The sequence below is a fragment of the Sus scrofa genome, chromosome 16, assembly GCF_054392235.1.
Source record: "Sus scrofa isolate SSC_HxYL_T2T_F1_AM1 chromosome 16, Sscrofa_HxYL_maternal_Yorkshire_Landrace_v2.0, whole genome shotgun sequence".
NCBI classification, from domain to species: Eukaryota; Metazoa; Chordata; class Mammalia; order Artiodactyla; family Suidae; genus Sus; species Sus scrofa.
The window spans coordinates 42,233,625-42,259,517 of NC_139398.1; the positions used below are offsets into that span (position 1 = coordinate 42,233,625).

The 25,893-nt window shown below is 35.4% G+C and overlaps 1 long non-coding RNA gene across 1 annotated transcript in view; it reads right to left on the reverse strand.

The window, feature by feature from the left end:
* LOC106506480 (uncharacterized) overlaps window positions 1-25,681 on the reverse strand; it is a 45,908-nt gene extending 20,227 nt beyond the window's left edge. Inside the window, exon 1 of the long non-coding RNA XR_002339502.2 lies at window positions 25,453-25,681. This is a non-coding gene — a long non-coding RNA (uncharacterized LOC106506480). The remainder of the gene's footprint in view (window positions 1-25,452) is intronic.
* Between the last annotated feature and the right edge of the window lie 212 nt (window positions 25,682-25,893).

Here is a 25,893-nt window from a genome sequence, read left to right on the forward strand (position 1 = left end):
CTTTTTAGGTTCACACCTGCAACATATGGAAGTTCCCAGGCTAAGGGTCAAATCATACTTGCAGCTCCTGGCCTATGCCACAGCCACAACAATGCAGGATCCGAGCCACATCTGCAGCCTACACCACAGCTCATGGCAAGGCCAGATCCTTAACCCAGTGTGCAAGGTCAGGAATTGAACCCCCATCCTCATGGATATTGGTCAGATTCATTACTGTTGAGCCACAATGGGAACTCCTGTGATAAATTTTATAAATATAATTTGACTTTGCCACTTCAACTTACATAAATTGCTTGGTTTTCTTACTTGTCATAGGGTATGAACATTTCCCCAGGTAAATAAATGGAAATTAAAACTGTTACCTTATACAACTGCATAATATTTAAATGTAGATATAAATAATATATGTATACATGTATATATGTATGTGGGAATATATATATGTATTATAACTAAATTCTACAAGTTATTTAATCATTCTCCTTTTGATAGAGATTCACCATGGTCCCATATATTTTGCTACTGCAAATAAAGCAGTAAAAAACATCTAACTTTTCTGGAATATATATTCTTTCACATTGGTGCTCTAATTTCCATGGGCTCAAATCCCAAAAGTAGAATTGCAAGGTCAAAAGTTAAAAAAAAAAAATTTTTGCAGATTACTTCACAAATGTTTCTAATTCACATTTCCACTAACAATGTATAATATTGCTATACCAGACTCTTCACCCCCACTGAACTTTTAAAATATAATCCGAGGCCTTCCCATTGTGGCACAGCAGAAGGGAATCCAATTAGCATCCATGAAGACATGTGTTCCATCCCTGGCCTCCCTCATTGGGTTAAGGATCCAGCATTGCCAGCTGAGCTGTGGTATAGGCTGCAGACACAGCTCGGATCTGGTGTTGCAGTGTCTGTGGTTGTGGCAAAGGCCAGTAGCTATAGCTCTGATTTGACCCCTAGCCTGGGACCTCCATATGCCGCAGGTACAGCCCTAAAAAGCAAAAATAAATAAATAAAATAATAAAATAAAATGAAATCTGATGGCTTAAAAAAAATAGTTTCTTCTTCAATTTGAAATTCCTTGTTCACTAATTAGATTGAACATCAACATTATTCCTTTAAAATTCAAATTCTGAAAATATGTAAAACTATAATAAATGTCAATAGTCTATAAGCCAGGAGTCCTGGTAAATTAATTATCAACATTCCTAAGAGAACACAGCAGTGGCTGTGAAGTTGTAAAGTTCCTATATAATTCCTAGTTCTTCAGCCTCCTAGTTTTATAAATGTGGGCAAGTTGCTTAACTTTCCTAAGTTTCATTTCCTGTAACATCTAAATTGGACTAAATCATCATACCTACTTCTTGGAATGTTGTGATAATATGAAGGAGTATTATCTGTTAAAGTGGTTGACAAAATTCCTGGCACATAGAAAGAAAGCAACAGCATACACTGGCTGGTATTTCAAGGATGCTTACCACCGTCTAATATGCTCTCTAAGATCTTGAGTGAAACATGTGGATGCAGAACAAGAGTAGAATAATGTCATCTTGATGATCTCAATGTATTCACATTTGATATATCTGAAAATATATTGCTGGCAAAACAAAAAACACAAACTGTCTTAATTGGGTACTGACCCTGTCTTTAATCTTTAAGCTCCATAGGCAAACAATATAAAGTGAGAACGTCAGCAAAAAAGCCAAAAAAACCATCAAAATGAAACAAAACAAAATGAAGAAAGAAAAAAAAAAAAAACAAACCTCAAAATGAAACAAAACAAAATGAAGAAAAAAAAAACCCACATAAACGCAAAGTTCATCAAATTCTTATTGGTGAGATGGTAGTGTTTTGAAGGTTGAAATTTCTTCATAAATGAATGGCTTTCCCCTGTGAAACCATATCATCAACTCATGCACTCACTCACTGTTCCTCTTTCTAGTGTTTTTACCTCTTTGCTATTTGTCTCTGTAAATTCACTCATTCTTCCCAATCTTCTATTCTTATATTTTGAATCATTTTATCAGTTTATAATAACCTTTATCAAATGGTAGTTTGCATTTGTTTATCCTTAGCTAATTCAAAGCACTTGGTATAACTTCCTTTAAATCATCGTCCTCCCATCTCACAACACTGCATTATTTTCAATTAATTTCCAATAAACTTTTAATTGTCCATGCTCTGTTAGAGCTAACAGAGTTAATCCCCTTTTAAGCTAATGGGTTCAACTTCTTCAGCAAACAAATCTTTCATGAAAGCTACTGACAAGCCAGAGTATTAACTGAATCTAGTTTCATTATTTCTCACTCTCCTTGATCTTTCTCTTATTCTCTGGGAAACAGTCATCACATTCTGGTGCTGATAAATAATATAATAAAAAGTAGAGAATACCATCCAAGGAAACAGAATATTTTTTATTAAAGCTGGTTTGATACTTCTTGAGCATCAAGATTTAGATTAAAAGCCAATTACCTGGGCAGTAGTTAGTAGTATGTACTGTCTAAATTCATTTGCAACTGTATGGCAGAAAACCAAGCAAATCTGACAATATGTAGTTTTACTAGTACCTTACACAAGACCTAAGAATAAGAAAGTACTGCTATGTCAAATACAATGATACAATATTTTCCAACTGGAATTAAGTTTTCAAAATGGAAATGACTTCACTGATATTTTTGGTTATAAAGGTAAGATGTTCTTATCATAAAAAATAAGTACAAAAAATGTATTTTTTAAAAAGGGGAAAATTACCAGCAGTCCTATATTCCAGAAGTAATCACTCTTAACATTTAGATATAAAATAACCAAATATTTTCCCTATGGATAAAATTATTTTTTTACAAAAATGTACATATTGAACATGTTATTTTGAATGGCCCCATGCTTTTCTGATTGTATGTACTATAAAATAAATGTCTCCACATGACAATATAAACACATCCATTCTTTTAAACAGCAGGTACATTTTATTGTATAATATATGTAATATGCCAGAAAATGTTTTCTGAGGCCTGTGGATGAGAATTTAGTTTGCTTGTAATTTTCCTAATAACAATGTATTACAACCATTATAATCTTTGTGGGAGTTCCATTGTGGTGTGGCAATTGAGAATCCAGCATTGTCACTACAGAGGATTGGGTCACTGCTGTCACTGCTATGGTGAGGGTTCAATCCCTGGCCTGAGAACTTCCAAATGCTGCAGGTGAAGCCAAAAAAAAAAAAAAAGTCTTTATAAAGATATTTTTCTCATGTATTATTTGTGTAGGAAAATTACTAGAAAGAGAATTTGCTTTATCAAAAATTTACAACAATTTAAATTTAAAGATATTGGGTCTAATTGCCTTTCAGAGTACTGTACTGAGTTGTCTTTGAGTTTCTTTCTCTCCAATCATTTTCACTACAATCAGTCATTTCAATCTTTGCCAGTCTCTGGAGAGAAAAAAATAATAATATACAAGCAAGATGAACAGGTAGAAGAACAAACACCAATGGCCAGGAGTAGTGAGATGCTCAGTGTTGGTCAATCAGATTAGTGAAAACTAAAAAATACAATAATATTCAATGTTAGCAAGGATGTATTAGACATCCTCATATAACATTGGTAGGAATATAAACTGGGGATATATTTTTGGAATTTATTTTGTCACAGCAATAAAACATGTTAAATTAATATATTCTACAGCAATTTCACTGACAGGAATTTAATCACACAAATAATCTTGCAAAAGTACATAAACCAAGATTTGTTATTAATGTTGTTGATAACAGATTGTTTAACTGAAGTATTCATACAATGCAGTTGTCAAAGGAATATCTCGAAGATAAATTATTCAACAAAAACATCAAAACCTAGGTAATTATTTTCCTGTGTATATGTATGTTAAATCATCATACAGTAGACCTTAAATTTATATAACGTTGTCAATTATATGTCAGTAAAGCTCAGGAAAAAGCACAAAGCCATGGTTCTGAACATCCTTTTTTTGTGATTTTAAAGGATAGTTATATTTTCTATAACTTGTATATATGTTAAAATCATTTTTAGAAAGACACTACTCAAATTGTCAACAGTCATTATCTCCAGAGAAGATTCTAGATGTCTGGCTGTGAAAGGCTAGAGGAGAATTTTATGTTTTATTTTTACCTTAATTCTTGGATTTTCTTCTCAGGTACATGAATTATATTTTATGTCAACATGAGTTATCAGGAAAATGAAATTATTAGTTTCTGTTTTTTCCCATCTATTTTTGTGTATAAAGAAAAATAAGTGTTGTCTTTTTTATTTTTTGTTCTTATGGCCTCACCGGCAGCATATGGAAATTATTGGACTAGGGGTCAAATTGGAGCTGCAGCTCAGGCCTATGCCACAACCAGATCTGAGCCGCATCTGCAACCTACAACACCGGATCTTTAACCCACTGAGCAAGGCCAGGTATCAAACTCACAGCCTCAAGGACACTATGTCAGGTTCTTAATCTGCTGAGCTACAGCGGGAACTCCTTGTCTTTTTTAAATGTAATCATTTTAAATCCATGATTTTCAGGAAAGTACTCTGCTATCTTCCTATTTCCTTTCACAAAGACTGTTTATGTTGTACAGTAATTATTTTTTCCCTGACAAAGGTAGGTACAAAAAGTGGCATACATCTTTTAGGTCAAACTATTTTCACGTTATGAACAAAATTGTGTAATGTCATTTTTAAAGACCTTTCTCTGATCTATCAATCTACAAAGTTAAATAGCTGAAATCACTTCCAAAACAAATTCTTTTGCAGTCAGCAAAATGAAGCAATTACATGAATAAGTTTTTCCACTTGGCCTATTTTTCTGCCCATGGTTATTAATCAGTCTCACTGACTACATTTTCCATTTTACATCCACTTTCAGGCACTACTCCAGGTGGCCAAACATTTCACATTACATAAATAAAATAAAACAAAACCTTTGCCATTTAACAAATGGACGTATTTCATACCTAACATGTCCAGCACTCAAAAAACCACAGTATTGTTTCTATAAAAGGACACTCAAAATTTTCATTCTCTTTGACTAACTGGAATTTAAGTGAAATTTTACTCCAGCTGATTTTAACCAAATAGCTGAATTAATTGAAATTGACACCCTGTTATCTACCAGTTTTTTGAGAACTTTGGCTTGATTGTTTATTGCTTTGCCTTATCTATTCTGAATTTTAAGTCTGGAGAGTTTCTCTTCTGAAAGAGTCGTTTCACATAATGATTACTTTAACTGCTGGTTCTGAACCCTGGCTGAGCATCAGAATCACTATTTCTTTTGTACTAATACTCTGGACAAAATCAGGTAGAGATTTAGATTTAATTGGAACAAAGTGGGGCCAGAGCATTTTTTTAAAGGCTCTAAACATGATTCTGTCGTGCCCATACATATATCTTGGCCTCAAACAGGACCAAACACCACTCTACATTAATGATATTTCTTCTCTTAAATGTAATTCAAGTCCGGAGTTCCCTTCATGGCTCAGCGATTAGCAAACCCAACTAGGATCCATGAGAATGCAGGTTCCATCCCTGGCCTCGCTCAGTGGGTTAAGGATCCGGCGTTGCCAGGTGAGCTACGGTGTAGGTCACAGATACGGCTCAGATCTGGTGTGGCTGTGGCTGTGGCTGTGGTGTAGGCTAGCAACTGTAGCTCAGATTCGACCCCTAGCTATGGAACTTCCCTATGCCGCAAAGTGTGGCCCTAAAAAGAAAAAGAAAAAAAAAATTACTTCAAGTCCTTACCACTGATTGATTCCTATAGACTGATCTGACCTAATGATAACTCGGTTGTAACAAATCAACTTAGCATCTATGTTTGTTATAGGAACTGTGGTGTTTTAAGATTGCTGTTTCTTAGGTCTGAGAGCTTTAAAAATAATGATGCTCATCCCCCTCTCAAAGTCCAAAGTGTGACTGGGCATTGGCATAGAGAAAAATGCTCCCAATTGGTACTAATGTGCAGCCAAGGTTGAGAACCACTCTGTAGGACCAAGATACTTGAAAAAAATCTTGTCAAATATAGTAATATGCCTTTCCCAAAGAAATCCCAAATATACACCTAACTACAAGATAATGACAGACAAGGGGAAATAAAGTACAACCTCAATCTGTACACATATTCTGTTTTTTGAAACTTGGTTTGAAAGTTTCTGTGTTAGACTTCATTAATAGAAAACTAGCTCTAGAAAACATGTTGTCCCTCTGCAATACAGGGTCAGTCCTAGGAAAAATAGTGAGATTAGAATTTTTTTTTCCATGGCCTCCTATCAATTTCTTTTATCAATTTACTTTTTTTCTCTACCCAGGAATCTCTTGCGTCACAATCTGTAAGGGCTTTGCTCTCAGTTAATTAGCAAAGACATTTGATCCCTGGCCTGGGAACTTGTGCATGCTGCAGCCATGGCCAAAATACTACTACTAATAATAATTCCTTGTGTCCAGTACTGTCTTGATTTTAGCAATAAAGTTACCATATCCAGACAATCCCTAATTCCTGAGATCCATCACCCTTCTTCGCTTTCTACCTCTGTCCCTCCCTTTCATTATTGGCTTATAAGCATGGTTGCTATGGTCTGACTGATTATGTCTTCCAAAATTTATATGTTGAAATCCTAAGCCTCAAGGTTATATTATAGGGAGGCGGGGCTTTGGGAGATGATTAGGTCCTGAAGACAGAGCCGTTAGGAATGGGGTGTTGCCGTTATGAAAGAGAACCCAGGGAGTTCCCTCACCCTTTCTGCCAGGCAGGGATACCTGAAAAGACAGCTGGCTATGAACTAGAAAGTAGACTCTTACCAGATACCAAAGTTACCAGTGCCTTGATCTTGGATTTCTTCCAGAACTGTGAGAAATGAATTTCTCTTCTTTACAAACCACTCGGTCTGTGGTAATTTCTTATAGGAGCCCAAGCAGACTAAGACAATGACAAAGGTCACAATTTTTTTTAAAATTTCCATTTTAGTGCATTAATCATTGATGGTTTTGTATTTTTAAAATAACGCATGCTCATTAAGAAGCATTGGAAAGATATAGAAAATACGTAAAAAATAAAACAAATTATTGACAGAAGTGGTCGTTATTAAAATCTGAACACACTCCCTTTCGATATTTTTTCTCTGATTTATGTTGTACCTATTAATGTCAAAAGAAAAAAAATCAAAGATTCACTCCTGTCAGCCAATTATCTTCTGCCTGTAGACAGTATTGGACAAATATATAGCTTAATTCTATTCAAGCTTCCTTTTTACAGAATCTGTGCAGATTAACCCTATTCTGTTAAGATATCATTTCCTGAAACAGAATAAATGTGGTTAATAGGTATATACCCTTTCTGAGTTAAACTGCAATTCAGTTATGCTTCCTTAAGTTTGTAGCAGTTGGGTTTTGAAAGACTACAGAGCATTTCTTGGATAGCCTCTAAGGATGATTGATATTTTCTTTCTCAATTTGCTTCTTTCTTTGCAAATTCAATTCCTGTAATATAACTGTAATATGGTGTACTTTTTTGTCTCATATTCACATTCTCTCTCTTTCAAAGTCCATGTCTATTTCCATATTTATGTAAATACTGTATGTAGAAGTACATAAAACAATAAGATTAAACTGTACATACAATTTTGTACATTGTTTTTAAAAGTAAGTAAATACTGAATACATATGAAATAATATGTATAAAATATGCACATTCATAATAAAACAGAAATGTATCACATCCAAGGGTTTTTTATTGTTGGTTCTGTTTTGTTTTGCTTTTATTGCCGCACCCTCAGCATTGAATCTGAGCTGCATCTGCAGCAGTGCTGGATCCTTGAACCCATTGTGCCAGGCTGTGGATGGAACCCAGGCCTCTGCAGAGACCCAAGCCACTGCAGTCTGATTCTTAATCTGTTGTGTCACAGCGGGAACTCCACCACCTCCAAGTTTTAGAACTAGAATTGAAATATCTTTGAAGCCCACCTCCTTTAATTAGTCCCTCTTTTTCCTGCTCTACCCTTCTACTCTCCTGTATTTCAGGAAAATACATTCCCAGGCTTCTTTGGCCTCCCCTTTCTCACTAGGCTTTCCAGTGGGAGGCAGTGGGAGAAGTCAGGGTATCTGTCTCCTGTGGTATCTCTAGCAAAGCTTGTCTCTTTTCTGGAGAAACAACTCCTGACAGATGGCACCTACTTCCCTGTGGACAATGCTGATCTTAACTCTAGGATTTGTCAGAGATTCTGACCTCCTGTCTCTGAAAACACACCTCCCACTATTCTTCTAGCCCTGGGGAAATTATTGGTTTCCTGCTTTTAAGTAGCTAACTCACCATGTCTGGTTTGGCTTCCTTCATCTGAGTAATCAGTTATTGCATTCAATTGCCTTTACTCAAAAGACCAAGAATGTTTTCTGATTTATAAGTAGACACTAAAAGCTCTTCTATTTCTAGTTTGCTAAAACAGTCATTAAGGTTAATTATTTAATTTTATTGAATTTACTTTCTGCATCTCCTGAAATGATGATCTGCTTTTCTTCCTCCACTTGTTAATGTGATGGATTACATTTATAGCCTTTTTAAAAATCCTTGCATTCGTAGAATAAACCCAGTTTTCATATTATGTTATCTTTTTTCATAGATTGCTAAACTTCATTTGCTAATTTCTAATTTAGAATTTTTGTGTTTAGGTTTATGAGGGAAATTGGTTATAATGTTCTTTTATTGTACATTTCTTGTATACTGTTAGTTCCTAGATTGTAGTTACCTCATTAAATGAACTAACAAGTGTTTCTTCTTTTTTCATTGTGGAATACTTTTTGCCTTTTGTGTGACCAAGAAAAAAATATTCTTGAAAATATTTGTCAGAACTCACCAGTAAAAATGTCTGGGCATGTTGGTTTTCTTTTTTGTGAAGAATTTTTAACTTCTAATTAAATATCATTAATGGGTTAGGAAAATGTCCAAATGTTTTATTTCATCTTGAACATTTATAAATTTGAATTATGAAAAATCCTCAGATAGTCAAAACTTCCCTAGCATGGGAAAGGAACCATCACTCAAATCCAGGAAGCACAACGAGTACCATATAAAATAAACCCAAGGAGGAATACACCGAGACACATATTAATCAAACTAACCAAAATTAAAGACAAAGAGAAAATCTTGAAAGCAGCTAGGGAAAAGAAACAAGTAACATACAAGGGAACCCCAATAAGGTTATTGGCAGGTTTTTCAGCAGAAACTCTGCAGGCCAGAAGGGAGTGTCATGATATACTTAACGTGATGAAAGGAAAAAACCTCCAGCCAAGATTACTTTACCCAGCAAGGCTCTCATTCAGATTTGAAGGAGAAATCAAAACCTTCACAGATAAGCAAAAGTTGAGAGAATTCAGCAACACTAAACCAGCCTTACAACAAATACTAAAGGAACTTCTAAGCAAAAGTTGAGAGAATTCAGCAACACTAAACCAGCCTTACAACAAATACTAAAGGAACTTCTAAGCAAAAGTTGAGAGAATTCAGCAACACTAAACCAGCCTTACAACAAATACTAAAGGAACTTCTCTAGGCAGAAAAGAAAAGACAGCAACAGGAAACAAAAATTCCACAAATGACAAGGCTCACCCGTAAAGGTATTTATACAGTAAAGATACGAAATCATCCACGCACAATTATACCACCAAAATCAGAAATCATGAGAAGAGGTAGGTACAAATGCAGGACACTGGAGATGAACTTGCAATTAAGAGAACAACAACTTAAAACAATGTCATATACCTATAGACTCTTACATCAAAACTCCAGAATAACTGCGAACCAAAAATCTACAATTGATACACAAACAAGGAATCTCTGAAGAAGAAATATATCTCATAGTAAATAAGTGCATAATCCACCATGAAGGGGGTCATTTGACATCATTCTTGGAATGCTGAAGTCTTCTTAGATCTGATTCTGATTTCCTCTCCATCAAAGAATTTATGATAATCATAATTAAATAATGCCACAGTACAATTAAATAATATAGTTCTACAATTGTATTATTAATAAACATTTCTCTCCATGGTACAATGTAAGGTCTATAATGTCTTCTTTATCACATCACCTAGAATGGCATAATGCCTATATTGAAGAATCAATAAGATGTAACAAATTGTGAGGACATATTTATATAGTTACACTGTTTTTTAACCAATTTATGCATTTTCTACTTTGCTTATTTTCAGAGGGTGTATTATTTTTGTTATCCTTACCAGTTAAATTATTCTTTTTATTATGCTATATAAAATATTTAATGGTATATAAGGCTTTCTTCTTTATAAATTTTAGTTGCATAATATAACAATTTTAATATAATGCTAATTGTTAAAGAAAAATTGAAATGTAATAGATAATACTAAATAGTAAAGATGAAAGCCATACAAAATGGGATAAAGTATAGAATAAATTTCCTGTTTGTCTCAGCATATTTTCCATTCCACTTCTCCAGAGGGAGTCACTTAATCTGTTTCTTAAGATCCATGATATAATAATCTGTGTGAATGTAATTGTGTTTAAATGTATGTATTTTATTCTGTAAAAAAATAAAAATTTCAAAAAAATAAATTAATAAATTAATTTTAAAAAGTCCTCAGATATTATTTCCATGAATATAACCTTTCCCTAATTCTATTTTTCTTTTGTTGATTGTATTAGATATTGACACTATTTCTCAGTCTCTATTTCACATACCCATTTTCCTTTTCTTCTTGTGCTTTATCCTTTATAACTTTTTTTACATACAACTTCTAATTCACTTATTGTACCTTTGGCTGTATCTGATCTAGTATTTAACCTGTCCATGAAGTTTTTAATTTCTTGATTTTTTTTTTAATTTCTAAAAGTTCTCTTAAATTCAGTTCCCAATCTGCTTGATATTATATATATGTGTGTGTGTGTGTGTGTTTCTAATTTATATTCCTGGCCATACTTCCTTTTTTCTTGATTTATTTAAAATTATTAAATATAGTTTTTATGGTTATATAATAGTTATAATATCTGAAATCTTTATCATTTTATGTTTCTACTCATGATGCCTATTTCCTCATGAGTTTTGTGGTAGTCTTTTCACACCAACACCAGATCCTTAACCCACAGAGCAAGGCCAGGGATTGAACCCACATCCTCATGGATACTAGTCATCTTCATTACCACTGAACCACAGCAGGATCTCCCAATAGTCATAGTTTTAATCTTATGTTTATTTGAATGTTTTCAGTGGTAATTCTTTGAGACCCAGGATACATATGGATTTCTCCAAAAATTCTTTGCTTTAGTTTTGGCTAGGTTTTTGGATATAATACCAATGAGGGACAACTATAAAATAAATTTTCAAAATGTTTGCATTTTTAAATATTATGTAGATAGTGAGATTTTTTTTTTCTTTTTCTTTTTTGGTCACTGCATGGCATACAGAGTTCCTGAGGCAAGAATTAGATTTGAGCCACAGCTGTGACCTACATTGCAGCTGCAACCTACACCACAGCAGAAACAACGCTGGATCCTTAACCCATGGTACAGGGCCAGGGATTGAACCTGCATCCCAGGGCTCCAGAGACACCACCAATCCTGTTACACCACAATGGGAACTCCATATAATGAGATTTTAAACTACAATTTTATGTGAAGATGGACTTGAGATTTTTCTTCCCAACCTAACACTAAGTTTGGGGCAGAAAAATTTCCTAGTTGGCACCCTCTGAGAGGCAGGTGTTTCCTAATTTTCCCTTTCACTGGTATTACATTCCTTTGGAGTTTGGCTTTAAGCAGGTTTCTCTATAAGACCACTACACTGAGCAGGCACTAAGCTTTGTCTCCTTGTCTGTCATATCCCAGATGGTCATAGAAATTGAATCCCAGTGTTTCAGAGACAGAACTGTCTTATGGAAATCTCTGGTTGTGATGCTTGCATACCTTTTTAAATTCCTGTATTCTCTTTATGTTTAGCCTATTGGGTTTACCTTAATTCCTTTGCAAATCAGCAATACACGTTTTCATTTGCTTATTTATTTTTGCCAGTCTCAGAAGGAAGGATAGCATTTTTGTTTTGTTTTGTTTTGGGGGCTGCACCTGCAGCATATGGACGTTCCCAGGCTAGGGGCTGACTAGGAGCTACAGCTGCCAGCCTACACCACAGCCACAGCAACACCTGGTCTGAGCCATGTCTGTGACCTATACCACAGCTCATGGCAATGCCAGATCCTTAACTCACTGAGCGAGGCCAGGGATCAAATCCCCATCCCCGTGGGTACTAGTCAGGTCTGTTTCCCCCAGCCACAACAGGAACTCCCAGCAATATGCATTTTTAAAGGACATGTACATTTTATCTAGTATGTGTATATGATATATAGCAGGATGAGGTTTGGCAAATCTAGTCTAGCATATTCCTGGTAGAAGAATATTTCCTGCTTTTTAAAAACATATCAATCATTTATTACCATTATATTTTTTAAAATGTGCTTTTAAATAACTCCACAGCATTTTCTGTATCTGTTTGTTATCATATATTTAAGTAATCTGCCCCCCTCCCGTTTCTTGGAAGTGAAAGTGATACTCAACTCTATCTTAAGTATGTTGCAATCAATATCAATCTATACATGTATTAATGATTATTTCCTAGGGAGTAATTAGTACATGAAAATTTTTGAGGGTTAAGATATGTATTTCTGATTTTCATGCTAGAAGTAATGGTACCGTTTTTTTACTCTGATCAACTGCATATAAAGTACTCACTTCATGCACTCCTACCAACACAAATCACCACTTTTTATATCTATAAATCCAGCAAAGTTTTAGAAGGCTTCTTGTTATTTCCCTTTGTAGTTGTTTGAGTACCAGAGTACTAAATTACTCAGTACTTTATCATCTATTTTCAAACACAACATAAATTATTTTTGTATTTTTTTATATTAACATAAACCCTGAATCACTACTTTCTTCATCCAAAACTGTTTCCTAAGAAAAATTAAGTTGCTCTATTCCTACACTTTATATTAAATTATTCTCTTATATTTATATCCTGTGAAATTTGTCAGTGTTATATATTTTGAACAATTGATCATATGTAATACTTTATTAGAATATATTTTGAATCTAAATTTCATAAATCTTTCTTTAAATAGCCTTATGGAATTTTCTCTGGTTTTAATAATTGCAGATAAACCTCTTTCTTCTATTTCCTATTGCTTCTGGTCAGTTGGTCTTTCTTTTTTCTTTCATAAGATATATAAAAATTTTGCCAGACACTATAATATATTTTCTTACTCCCAGCCTCCCATAACACTTTAAGGATTCAAATTGACCTTTTCTTCTATTCTTCTTATTCAAGTTACCAGTGTGTCAATACCTGGAAAATCCCATCAAGGGTTTAATAGCCCATACCCTACTGACTCATTCTTTATTTCAATTTGATCCTCTTTATTCTTATTCAATTCTACTTTTTTTAAAAGTCATATAAGTTCTTCAGTCCTTTTATTCGCTAATGCATTTTTCCAGATTAGCAACCATAGCCCTTGCTTGCTTTCATTTAGCCAAAATTTAATAATAATATAATAAAAATAATAATGTTACACTAAGCTTCTTGGAAGAAAATTATTATACCAGTTTGAGAGTAAGAAAATTGATGTACTGATGAAAAAATGAGAAACTTAAGGTCGTGTTTCTCATAAGTGGAGTAAAGTTGGGAGTCTGTGAGACCCTCCTAGGTTTTATTCTAAACAGGCTAAACATATCACTTTTTTACATTAAGTTTTTCTACAGTTCTCAGATCCTTGTTTACGTTTGACCATGTCTACAAACTTGTCCAGTTTCTGCTTACAAAGGTGTCCTGGAATCAGCTTCATTTGGGGGCTTGTTAAGAAGGTAGTATTTCATGCCTTCCCAGAGCCATTGAATCAAAATCTGGAATTTATCAGGATCCCCAGGTAATTCGTATGTGTAATTCAGGCCAGAAAGCACTGCTCTGGTAGACGGGAAGATTCTTCTACCTGCCTCACAAGTTGCAGGTGACATAATTAATCAAGCAAAAAGATCACATTTCTTTTCTTTTTTTTTTTTTTTTTTTTTTTTGTCTTTTTGCTATTTCTTGGGCCGCTCCCACCGCATATGGAGGTTCCCAGGCTAGGGGTTGAATAGGAGCTGTAACCACCCGCCAAAGCCAGAGCCACAGCAACGCGGGATCCCAGCCGCGTCTGCAACCTACACCGCAGCTCATGGCAATGCCAGATCATTAACCCACTGAGCAAGGGCAGGGACCAAACCTGCAACCGCATGGTTCCTAGTCGGATTCGCTAACCACTGCGCCACGACGGGAACTCCAAAGATCACATTTCTTAATGAAAAGGAACACTGGCTATATTTCGAGTAGCAAAATGATTATTAGTCTTTACTAATAACAGGGATATTAGAGACTCAGACCAAGATTTTTAAGGTATGCCTATGATGAAGTTACATTTGCTGAATGAAACTGATTAAACAATTCCATGTAGGTTTCTTCTTTCTTCTCTTTGAGACAAAGGAGGAAACAATAGGTTTGAAGAAATCTAGGAACTAGAAGCCAGCTAGCAAAAACATGCCATTCAACTACTCCATTTCACCATATAGCTTTCTTGAAAATATTGTACAGAGCCAGTTAGCATTCAAAAAGTTAACTCTCCTAATTCTAAAAAATAAAAAGATACACTGTAATTTCATTTTAAACATTTTATGGAATACTACTTACAAATCTTTTCTTCTTGCCTCATTAAAATCAGATCAGCAATGTGTAAAAACTTCCAGTTTATTGTCAAGCAGTAGCCTCTCTTCTTCTGATCAGCATTATTTTTTTTCTAATAACTTTAGAAAATGAGATTCTGGGAAATACACTTAAACTTTGTGATCCTGAGATTTTATGTTTTCAAATTGAAGTTACTATCCTCTTGCATCACAAAAAAGTACTTAAGATGGTTTAGATTATATCTAAATATTGTTGGATGAAATGTACTTAGTGACTGAAGCCAATTTAGATACAAACCATGTGTTTTTCCATACCAAATTAAATGAAATGGAAAAAAGATGACATTTCTATCTAGTCTCTGTTTCAATATTGCACAAATCAGGATCATACACATCCTATTATATATACTGATTCTGGGGCTTACCTTTTACTTAGAAATAAAATGATAAAGAATATGTGTGTTTGTGTGTGTGTGTGTGTGTGTGTGTAATAACAAAAGAATGGATAGATTTAGAAACCCAAATTGCCTGAATAGCTAGTTAAGTACTTTAAGCGATATGCATTTTTATTTCAATGATTTTTGTGTTAAACTTCAGTGATAAATAAGCAGAGTATACTGAACACGGTGCATATTTTTCTTGGTGCATCAGGGTTACCTGAACACAATACCACTATGACACAATTCAGAGTTTGAAAGTGGCCTCTCTTGGGACTTGTGAGGTATTTGGGGGCTGTCGATAGCATATGAAGAAAGTAACACACCAGTAGAATTTAGTCTGCCACCTGCATGAACATGCTCTTACTATTTCTGAATGTTAAGGTTTCCCTTAGCTTTTGAGCTGTTTCCCCTTGTGCTCAGATTTACCTATAATCATGGGTTGACACCATCCACCTTTCTGGTCCATGCTGCTCAGCGAATACCTATTCTCCATTGTTTTCCTAATCTGACCCATTTTGACTTCTTCACCTCTAAATCTTATTTCTCTTTTATAGTAGACATAATACATATGCCTATAAGTAGAGTGGAGGATGGGAAAATTGCCAAACAACTGCGTTTAATATTGTCATTTTCACAAACTAGACACTGTAACACAGAAAAAAAATTAGGAATGTGTTCACATTCAATAGCCTTCAGTGTAATTTCTCTGGTTATTCTAAAGTTTGCAAGAATTTGTTGAAGAGTCACTAGGTCTGGGATGAATAATTTTGTGTCAACTTGACTGGGCCTCAGGGTGCCCAAATACTTGTTCAAACATTGCTTTCCGTGTTTCTGTGAGAATGTTTTTGGGAGGGATTGACATTTAAACCCATAGACTAAGTGAAGCAGATTGCCCTCCCTAATGTGAGTGGGTCTCATCTAACCAGTTGAAGGCCTGAATGGAATTAAAAAAGCTGACCCTCCCTTGAGTAAGAGAGGATTCTTCCTGCCTTTGTATTGGGCCATCAGCTTTTTTTCCGCCTTCGCACTTGCACTGAAACATCAACTCTTCCTGGTGCCTGAGCCTGCCAGCCTTTGAGCTAAAACTACAGGGTTGACTCACCCTGCAAATCTTGGGACTTACCAGCCTCCATAATCATATCAGCCATTTCCTTATTATATATATTAGATAATATAATATCCTATTAGTGCTGTTTCTTTGGAGAACCCCAGTATAAGTTCCCTCACACAATTTCAGAATTTTGACCAAAAAATAATAATGAAAATGTATTTCTTAGAGTGTTCTTTAATGTGCTATTTCCTCTATGTGTGGTGTTCTCATTTGTGGGCATTATTATTGTTATAAGACCAGAGACTAGAGGAGGTATTTGACCTCAACTTTTTATTATATATTAGATTTTCCAAGTCATGCTTTCCCTGTGCCCATCTCTGCAAGATTTGGGGGCAAATAATAGATTAACTCATAGTGGCTATATTAAAGATGAACTCATCAATCAGTCCAACTTTTAGAAAAGAGACTAGTGAAATTATTTCTGATTATAACTTCAAAATCATTAAATCGGTTATAGAGCTAGAAAATGAAGCTGACCCGCTCCACTCTCAGATAGTTATAAGGAAAACTGTATCCACAAAAAAATATAATGGAGGCAGAATCTCTTGCTGCATATATAACAGTTATTCCCCTTTTCTCCTGGAAAACAGATCCCTATTGTCTTTTAAGATCCTGGTCTCAATTGATGAATCATGAAGGAGTATGAGTCAACAGGTAATATCATTTTCTCTTGGCTTGTGATTGTTTTAGAGGCAGGTCTGTGATCTATTTCTGACCTCTGAGATAGAAGAAAAAGCATATTGAAGACTTCTGGGAAAGATTTCACCTCTAATTAAAAAATGGAGAAGGCTTTTTTTTTTTCCCCTTTTCTCTAGATTCCTACTTTGGAAACTTTGAAGTAGGTACAGCAACAAAGCTATTTACAACTATGAGTTGATGAGGCTGATGGTGACATTTAATGCCCTGAGGAAGGCAAAGTTAAAGGATAGAAATTTACTAGTTTTTTTTTAATTTAAGTTTATTGGAGTATAGTTGACTTAAAATGTTGTATTACTTTCAGAGCCATAGCAAAGTGAATCAGCCATACATATAAATATATCCTTTCTTTTTTCCCATGTAGGTTATTGCAAACTATTGAGTAGATTTTCCTGTACTGTACAGTAGGTTCTCATTAATCATCTACTTTATACAGTAGTGTGTATATGATATTCCCACCCTCCCAAGTCTTCCCTCTCTGCAATGGTTACACCTATGGTAACCATAAGATTGGTTTTGAAATCTATAAGTTTGTCTCTGTTTTGTAAATAAGTTCTTTTGATTTTTTTTTTAATGTTTTTTTGTTTTTTTTTTTGTTGTTGTTGTTGCTATTTCTTGGGCCGCTCCCGCGAAATATGGAGGTTCCCAGGCTAGGGGTTGAATTGGAGCTGTAGCCACCGGCCTACGCCAGAGCCACAGCAACACGGGATCCGAGCCGCGTCTGCAACCTACACCACAGCTCACGGCAACACCGGATCATTAACCCACTGAGCAGGGGCAGGGACCGAACCCGCAACCTCATGGTTCCTAGTCGGATTCGTTAACCACTGCGCCACAACGGGTACTCCTCTTTTGATTTTTAAGATACCGCTAAGCTACCAAACCAAGCCTGGAACCAACTACCTTAAGATTGCTTGTTAAGTAAAAACCAAATGTTGCTGTGTTAATTAGGTTTCCTATTGCTTTTAGCCAAGCAGAAGCTAACTGGGATAATCTAACATGATTAATTATGTATTATAATAAAGGGATTTGTCTTTCTCTTTTTCTCTTCTTTTCATGGCCTCACCTGTGGCATATTGAAGTTCCCAGGCTAGGGGCCAGATTGAAGTCACAGCTGCTGACCTACACCACAGCCACGGCAGCACCAGATCTGAGCCATATCTGCAACCTATACCATATCTTGCAGCAATGCCCTATCCTTAACCCACTGAGCCACAATGTGAACTCCCCGTTTTTATTTTTCAGTGGTTCTTTCTGGTTATGTTAGCCTCATACTGAATTGCATATCTTTTCTTGTATTATACATAATTGAATTATGTTAATTTATTTACAATGTTTTCTAGTGACATTCCCATTTATTTAATACCCTTTGGTTGCCTGTGCTTGCATAATATGACACTAAAACATACATTATTAGAAATATAAATATGTTCCTTTTTTTTACTTTTTTTTTTTTTGCTTTTTTTTAGGGCTTCACCCAAGCCATATGGAGGTTCCCAGGCTAGGGGTCTAATCAGAGATACAGCTGCTGGCCTACGCCACAGCCACAGCAACGCCAGATCCAAGCCATGTCTTCGACCTATATACCACAGCTTACAGTAACGCCAGATCCTTAACCTCCTGAGCGAGGCCAGGGATCGAACTTGCAACCTCGTGGTTCCTGGTCGGATTTGTTTCTGCTGCGCCACAACGGGAACTCCTAAATACGTTCTTTATACTCACATTCTAGTTTACCCCTCAGACGTTCACAGGTTTAGAGCAAAATGATCTCTTTTTTTTTGGCAAAATAACATTTTTGTTCTTTGAAGAAAGAGCTCTTGATTTGATTCTAGGCCATTGTAGAGACTGAAGTCCTATCAATGGAACAAGCATGACAATGTGAACTGCTTATCATGCAGTGAATGCTACCCAATTAACTAGTCTTTTCCATCAGTAGTTGGGAATATGATATGGGTATTTGAGCCGAAACAGCCTCGTATGCTGCCACAGTATTCAAGTCCACATTGCTTGTATTCAAGGAACTTGTTTTATAAGAAGAGAGTAAATATCATTGAACTTTCCTGTCCCACCATTTACCCTATCACTTCAAAATAACAGTTATTATAGAATGGTGAATATTCTGTTAAAGACTCAGTTCCAGTGCCACTTGAGAAACAATGGCTCATAAGGTTGGGCTGTTACTAGAGATTGTGTTGTGTGTTCTGCACTGCTAACTAAGTGTGAGCTTGTATGGTATCTCCCATAGAGCAAATACAAGACCCTTTGATCTGGGTTGTGGATGTCACTTTACAACTATTGATCCTTTTCAAATTTTTGTCTCCTATTTCTGAGATTCTAGGTTCTGGTGAATTAGGACCCAAGAGAATCTATAGCAATATTCCACTGAATTTGAGGATGAGAGACTGCTACGTGGCCTTTTAGGACTCCTCATGCCTCTAAAAAATTAGGACGTGGATCCATTGTTGGCTAGGATAGTAAACTTTTACTCTAGAGAGGAATTAACATTGTAATTTCTGAGAAAAGTAGAAAGGACCTAAGGGATCTTCTTGGCTGGCTCTTAATTTTGCCAAAAATTAATGAAGACTAATTGTCAAAACCTGGAAGCATCCAGTATATCCTTCAGTAGATGGATGGATAAATAAATGTGGTAAGTCAACACAATGAATATTATTCAGTGACTTTTTTTTTTTTTTTAGATGAGCTATCAAGCCACAAAAACACATGAAGGAAACAGAGGCCAGTATGAAAAGGCTTTGTACTGTAGTATTCCAACTATATGACAAACCATATAGAAACAGTAAAAATATCAGTGGTTGCCAGGAGTTGGGGAGAGAGAGATGAATACATGAGGCATGGTATTTTTAGGGTACCAATACTACTCTGAATGACACGGTAATAGTCGATACATGATATTGTACATTTGATGAAATTCATAGATCTTTCAACACAAAGACTGGACCCTCTTGTAAACTACAGATTTTTGTTAATAATCTATCAATGTTGGGACCTCAATTTTAGCAAAAGAATCACACCAATACAAGATGCTAAACTTTCTTGGAACTCTGTACTTTCTAACTCAATTTTTTGGTAAATCACTCTAAAAATAAAATCTGTTAATTTTTTAAAATAAAATAAAAATGACCACAGCAAGCTCATGCAAATAGACTATGAAGGACGTTTCTGTCAGGAATGAAGTTTCAGTCACCTTACAAGGTAAAACCCTGACTAGCAGAGATGTTAGCTGAAGGCATATGGTCATAGAAGCCAGTAATGACCTGGTGACCATCCCCAGAAACAAAGGCTTTAATTTCCACCCACATTTTATTATCTGTATTGTCCTATATATATTTATATATCTTCATCACAATTTTCCCCTCATTTTTCCTTTCCACTTTTCCCTCTTTTTTATATATGGTAGATTGGGGGGTAATTTGAAACCATGCATAACACAATATTAAGATAGTATAATGATGGGCTTAGAAGAGGAACGGACGTCACCCAGAATTCTTGGCCTCAAAGTAGGTGTTGTGAATGATGAGGTTTTTGGATTATTCCCTTGTTGAGATGTTTATTTGAGGGAGAAATCATTGTATGAGGTTAGGAGGAAGCATGGGTCCTTTGTGATTAATTGAAAAAATAGAAGTTTATGTTAATATTGAGCAAATCAAAGCATGAGTATTTATTATTATTTGAAGTTTGTTCCTATGATGGAGGAATTCTCTAGCCTATCCGTCTTGATAGGAGCAAGAAACTAGCTTTCGGTTTAGGGCTAAAATGTCAAATGCATGCTTTCTCTGCCTCCCTTGCTGCCAGGGTACCAGTGTATGATTTAGGTTCTACCAATCTGTTTGCCTGTGCTGAATTTTGACTTCGGAACTCATAGAAAAGAAACAGATTCAGTTAAGCTTCCTCTCTTTCCAGTGGAGGCAACACAGCAGCTGCTAAAGTGTCTGTTGTGTGGTGCACAGTGGGCGTGATAATGGTGGTTTAACAGTCAGTCTCAGATTGCACAACAGGCACAGTTGCTGGTGTCGGGTGTCTGCGAGTAGAGTAGCATTAGTTCTTAGAGGGGGTGTCAGTGGTTTCCTCTCTGGACCAGTTCTGCAGCATGGTTTGGGGCACATTTCCTGGCTGCTTAACTTTAGTTTGGTTTTCCAGCCTTTTCAACAGTTCCACAAGCTCCCCAATATTTCTGTGATAAACTTATTTACTGTTAAAATCAGGCATATTAGGCTTCTCTAATATTTAAAAAAATCCAAGATACATAAATATGAGATGCACAGCAAACATCATCTTTTTAATTTTAGCTATAATCTATGTCACATCAGATAAAATGAACAAAATTCAACAAGCTGAATTGAGGTAAAGATCAAAGATATCTTAAGCCTGGCTGATCTTGAATTTGTTACTGAATACACCTTAGGTTTTTGACTAAATAGAAAACAGGTTGATATATATATATATATATAAAATATACATAAATTATACATGTATGTATATACACCTGTGTGTGTGTGTGTGTGTGTGTGTGTGTGTGTATAATTATAAACTAACATTTTTTAGGTTCTGGAGTGCTTAGGTCCAAATGATCTGGCTAAATATGTTGACTCTAATCTTGTGAGAAAAGTAGAATATACAAATATACTGATAATCTGAATTTTTAATTCTAGGGAATATTTTTAATAGGTCTTCAATGGATATTACATGAAAAAGGAAATATTTGGTTAATTAATACAAATACTGTAGGTATAATCATAATTAGAATTTTTATTACTTCTTAAAATGTCCTATACTTCATGAATCTCTGAAAGTGTGAAAAATTCATCTCGATATTTTGCAAATGTATTTGAACATGGTCTACTTACTGAGTGAACAAACAAGTATTTCCCTAAACATTCTGGCAAATACTAGTATAGATCAATTATGAGCTAACATTTTAGCTCTAATATATTTGAATAATTTTAATTGCAAGTAACAAAAAGCATAATCCAAACTGGCTCGTACGATAAAGAGAATTTAGATAATAGTAAAGACTTAAAGATAGCTTAATGCCACAGTTTAGCAATGACACAAAATAAATGTTTCTTGTCCTCTCTGTATCTCTTCTCTACCTTATTTACATCTCCTGTTTTATTTTCTGGCTTGAAATTTCATGTTATCACAAGACAACTACCTTGTGCTTCCTCTGCCACAATCAAAAAGAGGCTATTTTCCCCTCAACCACTGAATAACAAAGCTGTGCTCCCTTTTGATGTGATTAGCTGAAAGCATATGCTCCTTCTTGCACCAATTATCATGACCAAGAGTTCTTGGCACAGGGGTCATCCCCCTCGGAGGTTGTCATGGCCGGGAAATTCACTGGCTGGGAATATGTGTGGGCGGGGAACACTGGATGCCTAGGAGGCTGCTAAGTGTGCTCCCAACAACAGGTTACCCCATGTATTTCCATTTCAGTAAACTTTGCCATTAAGTTACTGCTAGAACAGCAATCAGAGGAGCAGAGCCTAGAGTCCCCAACTGGGTTAATCTGACAAAATGAAGTTGTTTTGAACTGGATGGTTTTGAATTTTACGCATTCCCATGTGTCCTAGAGCAAACTTATTTTAAACAATTTTCGGACCCCTATGTTTTGGATAGTCTATTTGTTTATTTATGCATGTGTGCATTGTATATTATACATAAGATATGTATATTGTGTGTATAAATATTTAGGATATATACACACACTCTGACATACATTCAACTGTTTTCCCTAAAGAGTGAAAAAAAAAGATGGGTGCAGGAGTTGAAAAGAAAACTACTTTATTTACATTGGTAGAATGTGCATCTAAATATTTTACATCGGGGATGTATAAATATTTTCCCAATTGTATTTATCATTTATGTATTTTGGCTTAAAAAATGTATTTTCTCACAGTTTAAGAGGATGGGCATCTGAAATCTAGGTGTTGGCAGGGCCAGGCTCCCTCTGACAGGTCTAGGGGACACTCCTTCTTTGCATCTTCCACCTTCTGGGGTTTGCTAGCACTCCTTTGAGTTTCTTGGCTTACAGGTGCACCATTCCAGTCTCTGACTCCATCATCACAAAGACTTCTCCCTTTGTCTGTGTCTTCACATGGTGATCTCCCATAATTTTAAACACTACTTTAAAAGCAGCAGATGATTTTCCTTAAACAAATCTGCCTTTCACCTAAAGGATATCCAGTATACAGTAGATGTCATTTGCTTTTCAGTCTCCTCTATAGCAATTAAGAAGGCCCCTACATTTCAGAAGGGCCTAACATATGCACTGGCACACACGCACCAAGGTCTGCAATTGTCAACCAAATACTGACAGAGAAAGCTACAGGATGTGACCTAAAAGTGGCAGCAGCTGGGTTTGCCTACTTCTACTAGATCTTTCCTATGTGTCTACCATGTTTCATGTTACTGTTATTTAGCTACTGAGCTAATGTGCTTATGTTTGTATAGGGTCTCGAGTGAACCTGTAAATAATTAAAGATGCATTAGCTCCCTGGAGGGCCAACATAATTCTCTGAACAAGCCAAGACACCTAGAGACCTAATCATGCAATTTCCCTAAAAAGCCTAGCTTTGAAGAAGTCACATCACTCAGCAATGAGTATTATAATTACTCACAGCAGTTTGCCTGGTGCTATATAACATTCAATTTACAGAATTAAAGGTAATGCAATTCAAAAGAAAAATAGCTGATTTTAATGAATGAATGGCCACATCAACCACTGGAAGTGTCTTTGGGTTAGAGTCTCTGTATTAAGGTTGCACAAGGTTTATACTTTTAATTAGTATCCTATTTATCTTGTTCTAACTTCCATTAAGCTTCTCTAGGACAACACAAATCAGAAATTGATCTTTGATTATAAGCCAAAAACCAAGAAGCCAAGGAACTGAGAAAAATTTTGAAAAGTTCTATCAGACTAATCTTTCTAAAAGGATTAAGACTCATCAGACAAAGAAGAACCAGATGCAGTACAAAAACCCTATGAAATGCACCAAGAAAAAAATTTTTAAGAAAAAAAAGTTTAACCTGCCAGAGAGGAGAGTTAGTTAGCAATTTGGAAAGGAAAAGAACCAAATAAAATACCAAAGAATAATTTAAAGTCTAGAAGAGGCAACTTTAAATGTTCTCAAAAAGAATTGGGATGCTAGAGGATATAGTTTAAAGTTGTGACATATGAGTTTCCTATAGTCTAATCTCAACTCAATCATTTCTAACTTTTTAGAGTTATTTTAATGTTCAACTTACACTTTATGTACCTAAATATTGTGTTTCATTATTTATCATAAAAATAACAAGTGCAAAGGCATTAGATTTAAATAACTCATTGGGTTAAAATGAAAACTAAATGTCTCCCTCTGCCCTACCTACACTATTGCTAGAGGTAGGTGATGTTGGTCATTTCTTGGCCATCCTTGTATGTTGCATTTCCGTTTTTAAAGGGTTGTGATATTAGTCATTTCTTGGTCATCTTTGTATTTTTTAAAGGGTTGTGATATTAGTCGTTTCTTGGTCATCTTTTTATGTTACATTTCCTTTTTTAAAGGGTTGTGTATTATACAAGTATACATACTATCTATTCATGAACCTTGATTTTATCACTTAATAACTTGTCTTAGAGCTCTTTTCACAACAGTATGTATCTCTACCCATGCTTTTAGTTACTATATAGTGCATCATTCAGATGTACATTTATTTATTTACCCAGTGTCTTGTCAGTAGTTATTTAGACTGTTCTCAGTTTGCCCTTGCAAACAATACTGCAATGAACAACCATTACACATACATTATTGCACATGTAGCTTAGGCTTTGCTCTATCAAAGAGAATATACACTGCTAGTTATAGCAGTACATGCCACTAAATTGTACACCAGAGAGATTTAATCACACTCCAAGAGTGTATATGATCCTAGCCCTGGTTTTCCACCAGGTAGTCAACAACCCTAGATATTATTAGGTATAAGTTTTGCCAGTTTATTGGTTGAAAAATGGCAGTCCACTGCTATTTGGATTTAAATGCCTTGAATTATCAGGCATAATAAGGTTGAGGTTGAGCATATTTTGTCACATTCATGGGAATTTGCTTCTCTTTCTCTGTTGTTTCTATGTAACACAAGTTTTACATAGAAAATCAGCTATCCAAAAGTAACTTTCTCCTGTGAAACCTTTCCTAAGCCAATATGGCATAAAGAAAAGCATCTTAGGATACATCTTGCTAATGGATACACACAATAAATCAAGATAAACTGTGGATGCTCACAGACTGAGTTTGAAGCAATTGGTGGTTTGATGCTGAGACTCTGATTTTTGCCCCCCCTTTTATAAATGTTAAAATCTTCTTTAGATTTCTTTCAATTAGTGAAAAAGCAGGTACTAATATAGATCCTTTGTAAGAGCAAAATGGCATAAAGAACTTTAGAAAAGTGGGGGATATGTGAACTTACCCATATCTTCTGTGTACTGGGATCTTCACCATTTTCTTATTAATTTGTAAGTTTAAAAGATGAGCTCTTGAAGTTCCTATTGTGGCTCAGCAGGTTAAGGACCTGATGTTGTCTCTGTGTAGATGTGGGCCTGATCCCTGGCCTTGCTCAGTGGGTTAAGGATCTGTCATTGCCACAAATTGCTGCATAGGTCACAGATGTAACCCGGATCTGGTGTTGCAGTGTCAGTGGTGTAGACCACAGCTGCAGCTCTAATTCAACCCCTGGACTGGAAACTTCTATATGCCACAGGTGGAGCCATAAAAAGAAAAAAAAAAATGACCTCTTTATCTGCCACATATGATTCTAATACTTTTTTCTTTTTTCTCAATTTGTTTATCATTTAACAATGATTAAGGATTTTCTTGCTGTTTAGAAATTTTTTTTTCTTTTTTTCCTTTT